The sequence below is a fragment of the Cupressus sempervirens genome, chromosome 2 (assembly GCF_028749045.1).
Source record: "Cupressus sempervirens isolate cs-2001-9-10 chromosome 2, ASM2874904v1, whole genome shotgun sequence".
In the NCBI taxonomy this organism is placed as follows: domain Eukaryota; kingdom Viridiplantae; phylum Streptophyta; class Pinopsida; order Cupressales; family Cupressaceae; genus Cupressus; species Cupressus sempervirens.
The window spans coordinates 486,916,012-486,933,463 of NC_143119.1; the positions used below are offsets into that span (position 1 = coordinate 486,916,012).

General features: G+C 33.9%; 1 pseudogene; it reads left to right on the plus strand.

The window, feature by feature from the left end:
* Positions 1-17,225, plus strand: part of LOC149573143 (uncharacterized protein At2g33490-like) — a 37,183-nt pseudogene extending 19,958 nt beyond the window's left edge.
* Positions 17,226-17,452: the final 227 nt, after the last annotated feature.

A 17,452-nucleotide genomic window follows, 5' to 3' on the forward strand; every position in this document is an offset into this window, starting at 1 on the left:
TGTCATGTTCTTGATTTACATATGTTTCTATTGCCAACAGGTATCTACTTGTTTGCAGTTGAATAGATATTATGACCTAGTGGTTACTGGGTTTTATCCAGACCTCCAATACACTAGAAGCAACATTTAAGTGCTAGAAATAGACATCTGAGGACTTGAAGCAAGAACGAGATGAAATTTAGGAATTTGTCTATAGTTTATGTTGGCAAAAGATTGTTGAAAAGAAAAACCTTGTAATTTGGAAAAAGATATTAGATCATGACTCCTTTTGGACATATCAATAGCATTCTAGCACCTCTTCCATTGGATGAACAACTTCCATCAAATTGTAGGTTACAAATTTCTCTTTTTTCTTCTATTGATTCCCTTGCTTGGTGTGATGGCTTTGTAACATGAAGCTCTTCATTGGAAATAATCATGCATGTTCTTTCCACTGTCTTCATGTACAAAATATTAGCTCTTGGATGTTCTATTTTTTGTACTATAGCCTTGAGATTTGTGTGTTGGATCAAGCTGTACTTTCTTTGATTTAATTGAATTTTTTGCATAGCACAAACCCAATTGAACTTCGCCTCCCTTAGTCCTTGGAAAAACTAATATTTAGGAATAATCTACTTTTGGCTAGAATATATGCTCTAGTATGCTCATTGGAATTTTATTTCAGGATATTACACTGCTAGAAAAAGAAAACCATCAAAGTTTGCACTAGGTGGAAGTTCAAGTGGATATATTGATCATTTAATGCCAAGTTGAATTTTTAGTTAACACCAATTTGAAGAAGTGTTTGAATGACTGACTCAAAACTTTCAACTTATTTATTTCATTTTTAATTTTCAAACATTGAGCTCGAAATTCATGTTCTTATTGCCTTTAATGTTATTGAATTTCATTTCTAGGCGATGAGGCTTGATGAGGCTTGCTAGTTCATTGATACCCTTCTATCATTGAAGAATCATATTTATAGGTTAGAAGTTAATGGATGTTGTGCTGCTCTTATTTGAAGGCCTGTAAACTCAAGTGTATCTTGGAAATTCAATGTTTAGCGCTTTTAAACCTGCTTACTATTATTTATAGTAGTATTCCATCATGAAAATAAATGTTTATGTTTTTATGGTTAAAGAGTATTGCACTTGCAAATCACACCGAAACTCACAAAAAACTTACAATAATAACTAGACATTGCACAAAAATTTGGCAAAGCATTTCCTTGAATAAATTTAGAAAATACAACACATATCTTCAAGCTCAAACATAGTATGTTGATTGTTCATAGTGAAGAATACATATGATGGAGAACAATCAGTGAAAATGCAAATTGTTTGACTTAGTGCCTAAAATTCTAAATAGTAAATAATTTGAAAATCACATCTGATAGGTGCAAAAAATTCTGGTAGCAATAGGGGTGGTCTCCTACACTAAGGCATACCAACATCAAGGACTTAATCTATTTGACAAGAAGGATAGCATTTTTGACATTGATAGGACAAGAATGACCTAAAATTTGGTAACATGTATGATTGTTCTCAAGTTCTATTAAGGGTAGCACTTTTGGGTACCTTCATAATCAAATGCATATATGCTTTATCTATTTCTTTATATTTCTTATAATGATTTCTTGTAATGGTTTATGTGCTTAATTATTAGTTCCATTTACATGTTTGATTAGGCAAAAGTTTGTAATTCTTTTCATGGAATAGGTAGAATGGGGAGAATCAATTTGCAGATGTTGCAATTACTAGAGCTTGTATGTTTGAATTAGTTTTTACATCACTTAAACTAATACCATCCTCTTCTTTCTTCCCACTTTAAATCTTCAAAAGTTTCAAGTTACTGCAAGACCTCTATATGTTTCCAACCACTATCAAGCAGCAGACCTTATCCTATTCAGTTTGTTTTTCCATATATAATGAATTAGTTACAACATGATTCAATTGATGAAAGTAGTTCTCATGTGATTTCTTAAAGAGCAAGTACATTTTATGTTAGAATTCTTCTAGAATAACTGAGAGGGGGGTGAATCAGTTATTCAATATCCAATAATGTCCAATACAATTTTTTTTTAAATAAAATGGGGGTGAATTAGAAGTACTAGCCTTTTTACTTTCTTGTCAAATCCTTAATGGCATATAATTGAAATTATCATGCATGCAATTAAACATTAAACAACCATGAAAAGTAAACATGCATCACCTCATAGCACAAAGGATTTTGGTGACCCAAAAACCCTCCAGGAATAAGAAGGTAAAACTGGGGTGGTGATGACACCCACAAAATTACTATGCAATTGATTTCAACCACTTCTGATGGTTTGCCCTGTTAAAGGCCTGCCCTGTCAAAGGCTTTACACACTGTCAGATGTGACCTTGTTAAAGGATTTCTACACCCTGTTAGGAGTGTGCCTTGTTAGAGGATTTAAGAACATTCAACTTAGAATGCCACCCTGTTAAACGATTTAAATAGAGCTGTTAGGCCCACCCAAGTCCATGGGATTTATAGTCACCTTCTCAAAAGAATCTTTTATCCCTCTCTAAGGATCTCCTATCCTTCTCCTGAGGATCTCTTATCCTTCTCCTGGGGATCTTCTATCCTTTTCTTGAGGCTTATCCATCTAGCTGTTAAGCTAACTTAGAAATGTAGGATTTCAATGTCTAATACAATGGTAAGAAAGTATTAGAAAGGTTTTGACTTGATAAAGATTGCAACTCTAACCTTATAGATTTCATATCACTCTTTAATTCTTTTCTTTGCTTGGCTTTTCTTCCTTGCAGTGCTGACAACTTGTCCACCCTTCAAGATCTGCCTCCTTGAGTTCTTCCACTCGTTATGCCAATGCACTCTATGGTCACTTGATCAACTCAGAGTCTTGATGCTCTATGCTTACTCCTCAATGTGTCCTCTTCTTGACACTTCACACTAGCCTTCTCTTGGCTTCTTCACACAACCACACTTATGACCAACTCACTCACACTCTTGATCTTTGACCTGCAACTCCTTAAAAAGAAGTTCTATTCTTCATTTTTTGCTCAAGTCTTCCCACTTATCAATTTGAATTGATTTTCAATTTTTTTTCCCTCCAAACTATTTCTTTTATAAAATTCATTAGTATTCACCTTGAATTGGTTTGCATGGTTTACACATAAATTTTGTGACATTTACTAATCATCCTTATCATCCAACTGATTCAAAAAATTCAATGTAACAAACTTATCATTACTAATCTAAAAATTCTTTTGACTTAACAAATAATGTAGCAACTCAACATCATTGGTTTATTGATGCTGACATTAACTAGGTCTGGATTGCTCGGCATCCTCTGTAGTTTTTTCTTTACTCAGCACCTAAAGATTTCCTGTATTGCTCGACTTCTACTACTTTCTTGAATCACTTAGCTTCTATTTACTCCATGGTGCTCGACTCCTGTTGGATCCTGAGTTACTTGGCACATGTTGAATTCTGTATAGCTCAGCATATGAACATCTCTATTACTCGGCATATACAATTTTTTGGATCACTCGGTACCTGAATGATTCTTGATTTGCTTAGCATCCACTACCTTTTTCTGATGCTCAACATCTGAAGGATTGCTCGACATCTGAAGAAATTTTCTTGGCATCCACTACCTTTTTCTGGTGCTCGACATCCACAGATGAACTTAGTCAGTCTTTGCAAATGGTTTAGTCAAACCTTTCATTTTGTAGTGTCCATTCCCTATGTCTTAAAGTATGTCATTAATACATGATTTCATCATTATCTTAGCTGATCCTTATACTTCATTACAACATCATAACTTCAACCTTTCTCTAGGTGTTCTAGTTACATCTTGTTTATTAACTCCTCCTTGTCAATCAACTAAGTGATAGTATTTGGATCACTTAAGCAATTTTCATTCCTGTAGTTAGCAAGTTTGACATCAATGACAAAACAATGATTGAAAGAATTCTTTACCAATTCCATCATTCTTCATTCAAAGAACTTTTGAATCATTTCCAAAAATCTCCCTCTTTGGCATTGATGGCAAACCAAATTGATCAATTGATTAACTTAGTTACCACCAAAATTATATACCAAATAGAAAACTTGTTGTCATTACATATCTTCCTTTTTGTATCATGTCTCCCTCTTTTGCTGATACAAACTGAATCCTTTGTTCTACTTCTCCCTCTTGACTGCTGCATCCTTACTCTGTATTCCTAATCCTTCATAGCTGCTTGCTGATCAGTTTCTTACCTCTTCTGAATCTCCCTCTTTCATCTCTTTTTTTTTTGGTCTACTACTAATTTCATACATTCTCATACATCTCCCTCTTACCTTTTATTGATCAGTTTCTCATAAATCTCCCTCTTTGACATAAATGCCAAAGTTGTAGCATCTTCAACATGCTTGGTGTAAGCTTTGCATCTTATGTCTTTTTCCTCTGTCACCATGCTTGTGATTGATCTAGAATTTCCTTTCTTGTTTTCATCCTCTACATCATTCTTCTGATATTTCAATGATCTACTCCTGTTGATGTAGGGTAGCTTCTTTGTTGCTTTAGACTGCTTGAGTTAGGGGCTTTACCACCAACTTGCCTCTAAGATATTCATAAGTATCCTTGGGCAATGGTTTGGTGAAGATATCTGAAATTTGTTCCTTTGTGTGAATGTACTCCATCTTCACTTGTTTGTCTTCCACCAATTCTCTGACATATTGTTACTTGATTGCAATATGCTTGGTTTTTACATGCATTACTGGATTCTTGGATATGTTTATAGGACTTGTATTATCACAATACAGTATCACAGGTTTGGTTACCTCTTCTTTCATTCCTTTCAATAGATGTTTGAGCCACACAATGTTTGTGCAATTGATTGCTTCTGCCAAATATTCTGCTTTTGCAGTGGACTGAGATGTGCATCTTTATTTCTTGCTAGTCCAAGTAACTAGTCTTTTACCTAAGAATAATGCTCCTCCACTTGTACTTTTACTGTCATCAATGTTGCCTCCCCAATCTATGTCTGTGTATGCATTGAGCTCAAACTTCTCATTCTTTTTGTAGTATAGGCCAAAATCATCAGTGCCTTTGAGATACCTCATTATCCTTTTTACTACCATGAGATGATTTTCTCTAGGATTAGCAAAGAATCTAGCCACTATTCCAATTGCTAATGCTATGTATGGTCTGCTATGTACAACATATTGTAGTTTTCCTATCATGGATCTATACATTATTTGATTGACTTCAGCTAATTCATCATTTTTGGATAGCTTATGTCTTGTTGCCATTGGTGTGATGATAGGTTTGGAGTCTTCCAATCCAAATGTCTTGAGTATCTCTTTGATGTACTTTGATTGTGTCACGAATATACCATGTTTTAGTTGATGTACTTGTAATCCAACAAAGAACTTGATTTCTCCAAACATAGACATCTCAAACTCATGTTTCATTTTATCAGCAAAACTTTTGCAAAGCACTTCCTTTCCTCCAAAAATTATGTCTTCCACAAAGATTTCAAATACAAGGATATCCTTACCTTCTTTTGATTTGATGTACATGTTGCTATTATCATCAGTTCTTTCAAATCCTATTTGCACTAGATACTTGTGGAGTCTCTCATACCAAGGTTTAGGGGCTTGCTTTAATCCATAGAGAGCCTTTTGCAATTTGCATACCTTGTTTTTGTTATTTTCATCAACAAATACTTCTGGTTGCTCTATGTAGACTTCCTCTTCAAGTATACCATTTAGAAATGCAGACTTAACATCCATTTGATAGACTTTAAATCCTTTGAAGGCTGCATATGCTAGTAAGGTCCTTACTTGTTCCATTCAAGCAATTGGAGCAAAAGTTTCTCCATAGTCTAGTCCTTCTTCTTGTGCATACGCTTTATAGACTAGTCTTGCCTTGTTCCTTGTGATTTCACCATTCTCATCTAACTTGTTTCTAAACACCCACTTGGTTCCAATTACATTCTTGTCGGCTGGTCTTGAGACTAAGGTCCATGTCTTGTTCTTTTCAATTTGTTCTATTTCTTCTTTCATAGCATTGTACCAGTCATCATCTTTTATGGCTTCACTTACTATTTTTGGTTCCGTTTTGCTGAGCAGACATGTCTCACTTCTAAGTCTATTCCTTGTCATTGGTCTTGACTCTTTGTTTCCAATAATTTGATCTATGGGATGATGTCTTCTTACATACTTTGCCAATACTAGTTCTTTCCTTGTTTGCATGTTGCCTCTTTTAGAATCTGAATCTTCATGTGTATTTTCATTGGATATTTCTTCATTTCCTTCATATTAACAGTTCTAAGAATCTAAATGAACATTCTCTATATTCTGTAGCTTGGCTTCTGAATGTGTCTGCTACTCGGCATTCACTATCTGTGACTCGACAGATACTAGATTTTGTTACTGATTGTCATTCTGAGTTGCAACTTCACCATTATTAGGTATACCTTCATAAAAGTATACAAAGGTCTTGTATTCTTCTACTTTCTTGGTGTTCTCAACACTTTGAACTTTTGCCAGCTCATCAAATTTCACATTTGTGCTTTCTACTACTTTGTTAGTGTTAACATTCAAGCACTTATAAGCTTTGCTTCTAGTAGAATAACCAAGAAATGTGCCTTCCTCACTCTTTGCATCAAACTTTCCATTTCTAGACTCTTTATATATATAGCATTTGCATCCAAATATTTTGAAATATTTTACATTAGGAGAATGCCCATACCATAATTCAAAAGGTGTTGCATTTTTACCTTTCTTCACTTGAACTCTGTTGAGTGTGTAGACTACAGTACTTACAGCTTCTCTCCAGTACTTGAGTGCAACATTTTTCTCCATCATTAAGGTTCTAGCACAGTTAATAACTGATCTATTCCTTCTTTCTACTATACCATTCTGAGGTGGAGTCTTAGGTGCTGATGTCTACCTTTTGATTCCTCTTTCATTGCAGAATTCTTCAAATTCTCTTGATCTGAATTCACCTCCTCTATCAGATCTGAGACATTTTAGACTCTTCCCAGTCTCTTTCTCAACTCTGGCCAAGTACCATTAAACATTTGGAATGCATCTGATTTTTGTTTCAGAAACATGACTGTCATCATCCTTGAATAGTCATCTACAAATAGCATTATGTATCTATCACCTTTGTAGCTTTGCACTTCAATAGGACCACACAAGTTAGTATGAACTAGCTCTAATACTTCATTAGAAGTATAAGCCTTGCTTTTGAAAGTTGACTTGGTCATCTTCCCTAGTTGGCATTGTTTGCACATGGTGATATCAGGCTTCTTCAACTTTGGTAGTCCTCTGACTTTCTTCATTTTGCTGATGCTTATCAGATTGTCAAAATTTACATGACATAGCCTCTTGTGCCATAACCATACATCATCAGTTTGAACAATGAGACAAGAAGCATCTTCCATGTTTAGGTAAAACAAATTACACCTAGTTTGGTCACCTTTTCCTATCAGACTTCCTTGAGAATCATAGATCTTGGCAACTCCATTTTCAAATTCAACCTTGCATCCTATGTTGCCTAACTGTGAGACACTTAACAAGTTATAATTCAAGCCTTCAACATAGTATGCATTATCACATGGTATCTTTTCAGTAAGCTTGATACTACCTTTCCCTTTGATCTAACATGGTGCATTGTTACCAAATCTAACACTATTTCCTTCATATTGAATAAAGGTAATGAACTTACTTTTATCTCCATTCATGTGATGAGAGCATCCATTGTCTATGATCCATTTGTTATTCTTGTTCATGCAGGTTACCAGGGTAGTTGCTTCATCTTCATCTGATTCATCTTTTATAGCCACATAAACTACTTCATCATCATTCTCGTCAAAGTCTTCTTCAACAATGTAGCATCTTTTGCCTTTATCTCTATAGTCCTTGTTGTCCTCTTTCTTGTTGTTGAGGTTGCCTCCATCCTTGTAATTTTTCTTTTGTGTGCATCTGGCTACAATGTGACCAACTTCATTATAATTGAAACAAATGATTGGCAGCTTACCTTTGAATTTGCCTCTTCCTCTATGAAATCTTCTTGCTAGTAATGCCTCCAATTGGTCTACATCATCTTCATCAGTGCTACTGTCACTAGATACATACTTTCCTTTTCCACTCTTTTTCTTTGTTTGCACCTCCTCATTGTCTTTTATTATCGTCTTAGCTTTGAATGCAGATTCAAAGTTTTCTAGCTTGTCATTGTCAAAGTTGGATAGCTCAAAGGCAGTGAGTCTTCCAATTATTCCTTCAAATGACAATGTGTTTCCTAGTACACACCTTAGCTCTTGGATGGATGATACTCTTATAGCATAGATAGGAAGCAAAGTTCTCAAGTATTTGCTACATACTATTTCTTCTAATAACTGTCCTTCTAGGCTTCTTATGGCACTTACCACTTCTTTCATTCTTGCATCGTATTGAGAAGCATTCTCTCCTTCTTCCATTTTCATGTCATCAAAATTTCCTCTTAGGCTCTCTCTTTTGGCTCTCTTGACATTATCATCTCCTCCATAGATGTTTTATAATGTTTTCCATATTTGATGTGTAGTACCACATTCTTTGATGTCATCATACTCGGCATAGCTTAGTGCTGAAGCAATCTCTAATATCGCTTGATTGTGCTCCTTCTTCTTGTTCATGTCTTCTGCAGTGAGGGGTCCTGCAAGATCTACATGATCAGCTATGATTGAGGTCTATGTATAGTCACCTATTGATCCAAGGTGAAACTTCATCAGACTTTCCATGCAACAAAGTTGTCTTTGTTTAGCTTGGGAACTTCTCTATTGGACATCTTGATCTTCCTGCTGCTAGTACCTTGAAACAAATTAGCAGTGGGCTCTGATACCAATTGTTAGAATTCTTTTAGAATAATTGAGAGGGGGGGTGAATTAGTTATTCAAGGTCCAATAATGTCTAATACAATTTTTTTTTAATATAATGGGGGTGAATCAGAAGCACTAGCCTTTTTACTTTCCTGTCAAATCCTTAATGGCATATAATTGAAATTATCATGCATGCAATTATACATTAAACAACCATGAAAAGTAAACATGCATCACCTGATAACACAAAGGATTTTGGTGACCTAGAAACCCTCTAGGAATAAGAAGGTAAAACTGGGGTGGGGATGACACCCACAGAATTATTGCGCAATTGATTTCAACCACTTCTGATGGTTTGCCCTATTAAAGGCTTTACACGCTGTCAGATGTGACCCTATTAAAGGATTTCTACATCCCATTAGGAGTGTGCCCTATTAGAGGACTTAAGAACATTCAACTTAGAATGCCACCCTATTAAAGGATTTACATAGAGCTATTAGGCCCACCCAAGTCCATGGGATTTATAGTCACCTTCTCAAAAGAATCTTTTATCCCTCTCTAAGGATCTCCTATCCTTCTCCTAAGGATCTCTTATCCTTCTCTTGGGGATCTTCTATCCTTTTCTTGAGGCTTATCCATCTAGCTATTAAGCTAACCTAGCAATGTAGGATTTCAATCTCTAATACAATGGTAAGAAAGTATTAGAAAGGTTTTGACCTGATAAAGATTGCAACTCTAACCTTGTAGATTTCACATCGCTCTTTAGTTCTTTTCTTTGCTTGGATTTTCTTCCTTGTAGTGCTGACAGCTTGTCCACCCTTCAAGATCTATCTCCTTAAGTTCTTCCACTTGTTATGCCAATGCACTCTATGGTCACTTGATCAACTTAGAGTCTTGATGCTCTGTGCTTACTCCTCACTGTGTCCTTTTCTTGACACTTCACACCAGCCTTCTCTTGGTTTCTTCACACAACCACACTTATGACCAACTCACTCAGACTCTTGATCTCTAACTTGTAACTCCTTATAAAGAAGTTATGTTCTTCATTTTCTGCTCAAGTCTTCTCGCTTATCAATTTGAATTGATTTTTGAAATTGTTTTCCCTCCGAATTGTTTCTTCTAGAAAATTCATCAGTATTCGCCTTGAATTGGTTTGCATAGTTTACATAAAATTTTGTGACGTATACTTATATCCTTATCATCCAACTGATTCAAAAAATTCAATGTAACAAACTTATTGTCATTGATATGGAAATTCTTTTGACTTAACAAATAATGCAACAACTCGACATCATTGGTTTACTAATGCTCGACATTGGCTAGGTCTAGATTGCTCGGCATCCTTTGTAGTTTTTGCTTTACTCAGCACCTAAAGCTTTCCTATATTGCTCAAATTCTACTATTTTCTTGAATCACTCAGCTTCTATTTACTCCATAGTGCTCGGTTGCTATTGGATCTTGAGTTACTCAGCACATGTTGAATTCTGTATAGCTCGGCATATGAACATCTCTATTACTCGGCATATACAATTTTTTGGATCACTCGGTACCTGAATGATTCTTGATTTTCTCAACATCCACTACCTTTTTCTAATGCTCGACACCTGAAGGATTGCTCGACATCTAAAGAAATTTTCTCAGCATCCACTACCTTTTTCTGATGCTCGGCATCCACAGATGAACTTAGTTAGTCTTTGCAAATGGTTTAGTCAAACCTTGCATTTTGTAGTGTCCATTCTCTGTGTCTTAAAGTATGTCATTAATAAATGATTTCATCATTGTCTTAGCTGATCCTTATACTTCATTACAACATCATAACTTCAACCTTTTATCTAGGTGTTCTAGTTACATCTTTTTGATTAACTCCTCCTTGTCAATCAACTAAGTGATAGTATTTGGATCACTTAAGAAATTTTCATTCCTGTAGTTAGCAAGTTTGACATCAATGACAAAACAATGATTGAAAACATTCTTTACCAATTCCATCATTCTTCATTCAAAGATCTTTTCAATCATTTCCAACATTTTAGTGCTACTGATTAATGATATTGAACTTGCTATCTTGTTCATAACCATAGACATTGTGTGAAAATGACAGATGAGGAGAATATGAAGGAAGTTTGCTAATAATTATATGTTTGTTGGTGACTCCAAAAATATCTTATTTGTGATACCAATCATTTGTAGAATCTTCTGGCATAAGGTTTTCCAATATGTAATAAGAAAACTACAAGGGTGACCTATTTGATATATATGACTTTTTTCCCAAATGATTTGGGCTAGTGATGATATTGGTCTATCCTTCATATCTAAAACTTTATGCAAGACATCTTCAAGAAGAGAAATCAACTCTTTCATCTTCATAATGTAATAGTGGAATTTATTTTGGTGATCCTCATCATCTACAAAATAAACTCAAAATTTGGAAAGCTTTCTAATCCTTTGTTGCCGAGTTTGAATCCCAAAAATCACATGAGATATTTGATAGACAATAAACCCTTGAACAACATTGAAACCAAATGGTAGATGTTTTATCTCTACAAATGAAGCCCTTTTAAGAAATTCAAGTAGCATAATATATGTCCTATTTAATTATTCCATTTTTTGAATCCTCCTTCAAATGGTTTGCTTATATATTTCCTAATTTCTTGGGACATTGCTTGACCTGATTTTACCTACCAGAATAATTGATGATAGGGTTGCCAAACATTTGTATTCTGTGTGCTATTTTAGGCTCCCATTCTTGAACACCTGTGATTAGTTTGAAAATTCCATACAACATCAATCATGTCTTTTCTAGCAAATAAGGTATGCATCAAACTATATTATTTGCTAGTGCAGGTAATTTGTATTACTCTCTAGGACTGAGGTTCATTGGATAAATAGGCCCAACATGACCTTGGAATAATGCATGATATCCTTTTCTAACATCTAAATCTATTGAATGCTCATTTTGATCCTCAACAACTTCTTTGATTACGCTAGAACATATCACTAATCCTTCACAATTATCAAGAATCAAATGGTTAGCCAACTCAAATAGGGACCAAATGTCATCCTAACTTAGGTAAAATGAGTTATAGAGATAAAAAATTTAGGCTTGGATTGTCCTAACAAGGTTTTCTAGATTGTACTTTGAGGCTTTCGATACTTAATTTCAAGGTACACCACATTTCTAATTTAAATATGTCAATTCATTTAAAAATATAGAAATAATAATCAAAAGTAAGAAGGCTAAAGGTAGAGCACAAGTGGAAACTCTAATTTTCAAAATTTAGGGCTTCATTAGAACACATTCTAGTTTTCACAAGTGGCAAAAAACTAGGAGGGTTGTGTACCTAGGTACTACTATATTTAATTCATAACCTTAGATTATCTAAATAATCTTTTTGGTAGTGATGAATCGTAGTGAAACCTCCCCTCATATTTATCTACTCAACCTATTACATTATGGCCTTAAAGAATAATGGAATCTATTAATTATCTCATCTTTGATTAATTATTTCAATTAAGGAGGAGTTTCAAACAAGAGTTGCAACATTGTAATAGAATACTTAACACAATTGGATGCAGACATAAGATATTAATGCATACTTGGAAAATATCCAATATTTGATTAGTAGAAGCTATTTATTACTTTGATTCTCTAGGCAAGTGTGCAATTTATGTGTGTTATTTTCCTTCTCAATATTTCTTCTTTGGTAAATTCTCTTGTTTAGAGGTAAGAGTTGCTTATGGTAGTGCATTTTCTATTATTGACATTTTTGATAATCTGTTTCTACTCCCATTGACTTCTTTTGCTAACATGGGTGTATGTGGGGGTGTGTGTGTGCATTAAAACATAAATATATGCTTGTTAGTACATTTTAAGATAGAATTTTATACTTGACAACATTGTTAGAACTAAAATAACAATAGTAATTGAAATGTGAGAGTTACACATACATTAGATGGACACAGATATATTAATTTTTGTTTATGTACCCTAACTAAGTGTAATTCATAAGTGTAAATTAATTTTATGATTCCACAATCTCTTTCCAAATGAGAGGTTGATACCCATTCAATAGTTTTCGTTAGGAAAAGGTCTAAGTTTGTAATTTAAAGTTGGCAGCCACACATAATTAGATAGACACTAGATATTAATTGGTGTCCATGTACCCTAACTAATCATAATTCATTTGTAATAATTGTATGATTTATTTTCAAATGAGAGATTGATCCTTGTCTAAAGAGGTTTTTTTAGGAATTTTTTTTTGAGTATTTGAAGTAGATACAATCTTTTAAGAATAAGGGTCTACAAGATCCAATCTATTACTTTTACTTAAAGGTTGGTACTGAACTAACAAGTAATCATGCTTCATGCTCCAGTTAAAAGCTATGTTCCATAAGGACGCTTCACCATCCCTTGATCTTTTTTCTTCCTATTCCCATGCTATTTTCCTAATGAAATATGGATCTAGGGTTTCAAGGAATGCTCTTTTAACATTTTCATGACCATTTCCCCTCTATCCACCTCCATCTTTCCCACTTGCTGCCTGATCTCTCTACACAAAAACAAAAAAGAAAATGAAGGGAGGGGCAAGTGTTGGACTTAATGACATAGCTTTTTACCATTTTAGTGAAATGAGAGCAATACTACAATATTGGCACTATGGACCTAAAAGTTTAAACTAATGATCTTAGATACTTGATCATTGTTTTGCCATGAAAATTGCTTTTAAGGATGAAGCTTTCCTCACAGAACATACATGAAACATGAAAGTGATAAATATAATATTATTGTTTTGTCAAAGTATCTTCTGAATCTGTGATACTACATAAGTATATTTGACTTATGTCCTCACTCCTCACATTTTTATGTCTGGTTGCAAGAACTGAAAGAGTAGTGTGATGCAAAAAGGTAGATAGTAGTTTATTTATTCTTTATTTCCCCCCTTTTATGTTAAGTGGTACTATTAGAGAAATATATTTTTATGAGTATATTATCAATTTCAGACAAGCATATGAGCATATGCGAGAAGAGAGAGCAAAAGGAAAATCTAAGACTAGTAAAGGGGAAATATTTACCTCTAAACATTTGCAATTAGCTAAAGAGGACTATGAGAATGAGGTGACACTCCTTGTTTTCCAGTTGAAGTCTTTGAAGTAAGGGAAATCTCATAGTCTTTTAACTCAAGCTGATTGTCACTATACCACTCATGTTTATAGCTACAATGCTTGCACTCTTCCCTCATTCTATCTTTTTAAGTTTCAAGAAATCAATCTATGGTACCTTTCTCACCAATTCTTTCCTTTTCTTGATGGAACAATTGCATTTATCTAGAAAAAGGGCTTGCTACTCTTTAGGCACTTGAACCTCATGTAAAGAAGATTGCTGAGGAGTAGCATATTAAATATCAACTTAATGAGCTAGAGGAGGATGATGGAGAAGTGAGTTTTGAATTCTATCCAGAATATGATGAATCTACCATCAGTTTTGATAATTCCATGGAGGTACATTGCATTTCTCTTTTTTTTTTACATAAAAGAGGGGTCTACTATAAATCCTCACACTGAATTCAATTCCAATTTTCAAAATCTAATTATTTCATACATGTGAATAAGTTGTATGAGAATATATTTCACTTAAATATATAAGGTATATCAAATTAAAGTTCCTTGATTCAAAAGTTTCCATACTTATTTTGGCAAGGTTTTTTATTTCATTTAAAATACAAATGGTAGATATTGCTGACCTATTTATATGGATTGAAGTCTACTTGCTATCAGTTTGAATTTGGTTTGAAGGAAAAATACACTTTGTTTAGAAATCAATACAAATTTGTGGGTGAAGAACAATGGTAAGAACTATAATAACTTACTCAAGAGGGTTTATCATGCCATAGAATTGGGCATTGATTTTTATATAAATTGTGTAAAAGATGACTATATTGATTTTAATAAATTAGTTACGTACTTCAAAGATTCAAAAGAATGTGAACCGACAATATGTATTCACTTTTTTTGGTATTGGTTTTGTCACATCTTTGACTAAAATTGTATTTGATGGTGTTAGATGTATTAATTATAATTTGAAATTTATATTCCTTGGTCCTGGATATATTATCCAAGACATGAGATAATTCTAGAATATCAGTTTTGGTCATTTATTGACTCAAGTTAGTTGTAACCTATTGAGTGTGTTTGGAATAAATTCATATAGGAAGGAATCGAGCCCGCTCTTTGAAATATCAAACAGTATTGGGGGAGAATATTCTTGCAACATTTGATAATTGGACTCATGATATTTGAATTAAGCAATTGGATGTTTTCCTTTTGTTAGTAATAATTTTGAAGTGCTTGGAATATGGAGATTTGTTTTATTCTCCGAGATTTGTAGTTGTATTTTTGGTCTTAGTGTTACTTGCATCAAATACTTGATTATATATTAGAGAAGGTACTGGTCTCCCCATTTCCTAATTTACAACTGAGTTTACTACACTTAATTCAATTCCAATTTTCACAATATAAATAATCAGATTTTGAATACATGTATGATTCACATGAATGAAATAATTAGATTTTGAAAAAGGGGTCTGCTATAAATTTTAGTTCAATTCTATTTTTTCATGAGGATCTTAATTTGTTCTTTATTATCTACACTGCTATTATTGAATCCTTGTTATATTTTGTTTGTTAGAGTAAGCAAAAAATTTAAGATGATTGAATTTTTTGAGTGATCTTTAACATGAATATGTTTGTGTGCACAGGAAAGACTCGAAGAGGTTGAGTATAGACTTAGTACTACTAGGTGTCCAATGGTTGGTAGTAAATCAATACCCTTGACACCATCCATGCATAGGAAGTCTAACGATGTTGACAAGATACAAGATACAAGCACATTAACACAAAGAAATCTGCACACTTATGCTCTGCTAGTTCTAGTTGGTGGTGGAAGTAGGAATACAACTGGTAGAGGAAGTAAACTTGCAATGGGGTCAAGGATAGTAGGTAGAACTGAGACTATTGCCTCTTTTTGGCATACATCTCCATTATCACAATCCAATAATCAATATATAGGATCAAAAAAGAATGTGTTGAATCTTGTTGAATCAACTAAAAACCTTTGTACTACTCACACATTGAATCAAAATGGCATATCAAGAGGTCAACCACATCTGGAAGAACCAAATATAGGCATTCAAGTAAACACATTTCCTATGCCAACTTTAGTTGAAAGGATACCTATGGTAAGGTTTGACATTCTAGATGCTTTCGATTCTAATAGAATCAAATGACATGCTATTTTAGGTCCATTGACAGGAAAGTTATGGTCTAATTGGTCAAGTATACCTAGCAGTGGCCCATTGACATCTAAGCATATAGAGTCTTCATTCAAATCCAATTGTATCCTTCATTCCTCAATATCTCATCGTGGTGGTCCATAAAAATTCTCTCCCAATGTCTCACCTCCTATTCTATCTCCACCCCATAAAACCACACTATATGAGCTTCCCAAGCCACCTATTGATTCAGTGAAGCCCTTAAAGTCTTCTAACATATCTAATATAACTCATTCAACACCTTTGCTAGGTAAGAAGAGTCAGGAGAATTTAATTGTACAAAAGCTTGGATCAACAATCCCAAAGCCTACATCTCCATTGCCTCCACCTCCTCTTGGTCTTGTAACTTGTAGTCTATCTATACCACACAGTGGTCCAAAGGGTCAATTTTTGTAGCTGCCAAATAGTATAGAAGTCTTAGAAACTATACAACTCCTTAAGGAAGTTCCTTCACCACCTTTAATGCCCATCCCCTTTCCTAGCACTACAACAAAATAATCAAGTGCAAATTTTTTGGGCACATCTGGAGAATCATTAGAAGAGAGTATGCTTTACAAGAATATATATTCAGTTTTCTTTTTCCTTGAACATTTCCTATTAAATCATATAAATCATAGTGTGTGACCATGCCTTTATAATCTTTTATATCTCAGAGTATTATGTAAATGGTGAAGTATATAGTTTACATGTAAGTATTCATACAAAGATTGAAGAAGTATGATATGTCTTCTTTAATGAGATAATGGGAGTTTGTGTGTAATTTTCATGATATCATTGAATCTCGAACAATCAACCCTTAATAATTTTAATCATAGGCACTCTAATAATTTAGGTTTGAGTTTAAGTATAAACATTTGGTTACTTTGAAGAGTCAAATATGATTCTACAAAGATGATTATCACCATCTCTAATTATTGTCCATCTTGTTTATGTGATGATATTGTTGTGATGCTATCTCTGTTTGATTCTAGATGATGCAAATGCATTTCTTTATCTTGATAATCGTGAATCAATACGACCCTTCTTGGTTGTGACAAGGCTCCTTAAGGGCTTGATTATGGTGTGTAAATATGAATATATGTGATTGATGTCCTTTGAGAATTAATTTATTTAGTCTTCTTTAATATGTTTTGAGGAGGCATGATGGTAGAAGTCACATCAAACCATTTTGTCTCATGCAATAAATCACACTTCTTCATGTAACTTAATCAAACTTGCTAATTTGGTCAACTAATTATTTTTCCTTCGGCGACAATCATAGATGCTTTCCTTAAAATATGAACTACTATTGTTTGTTATAAAAAAATCATA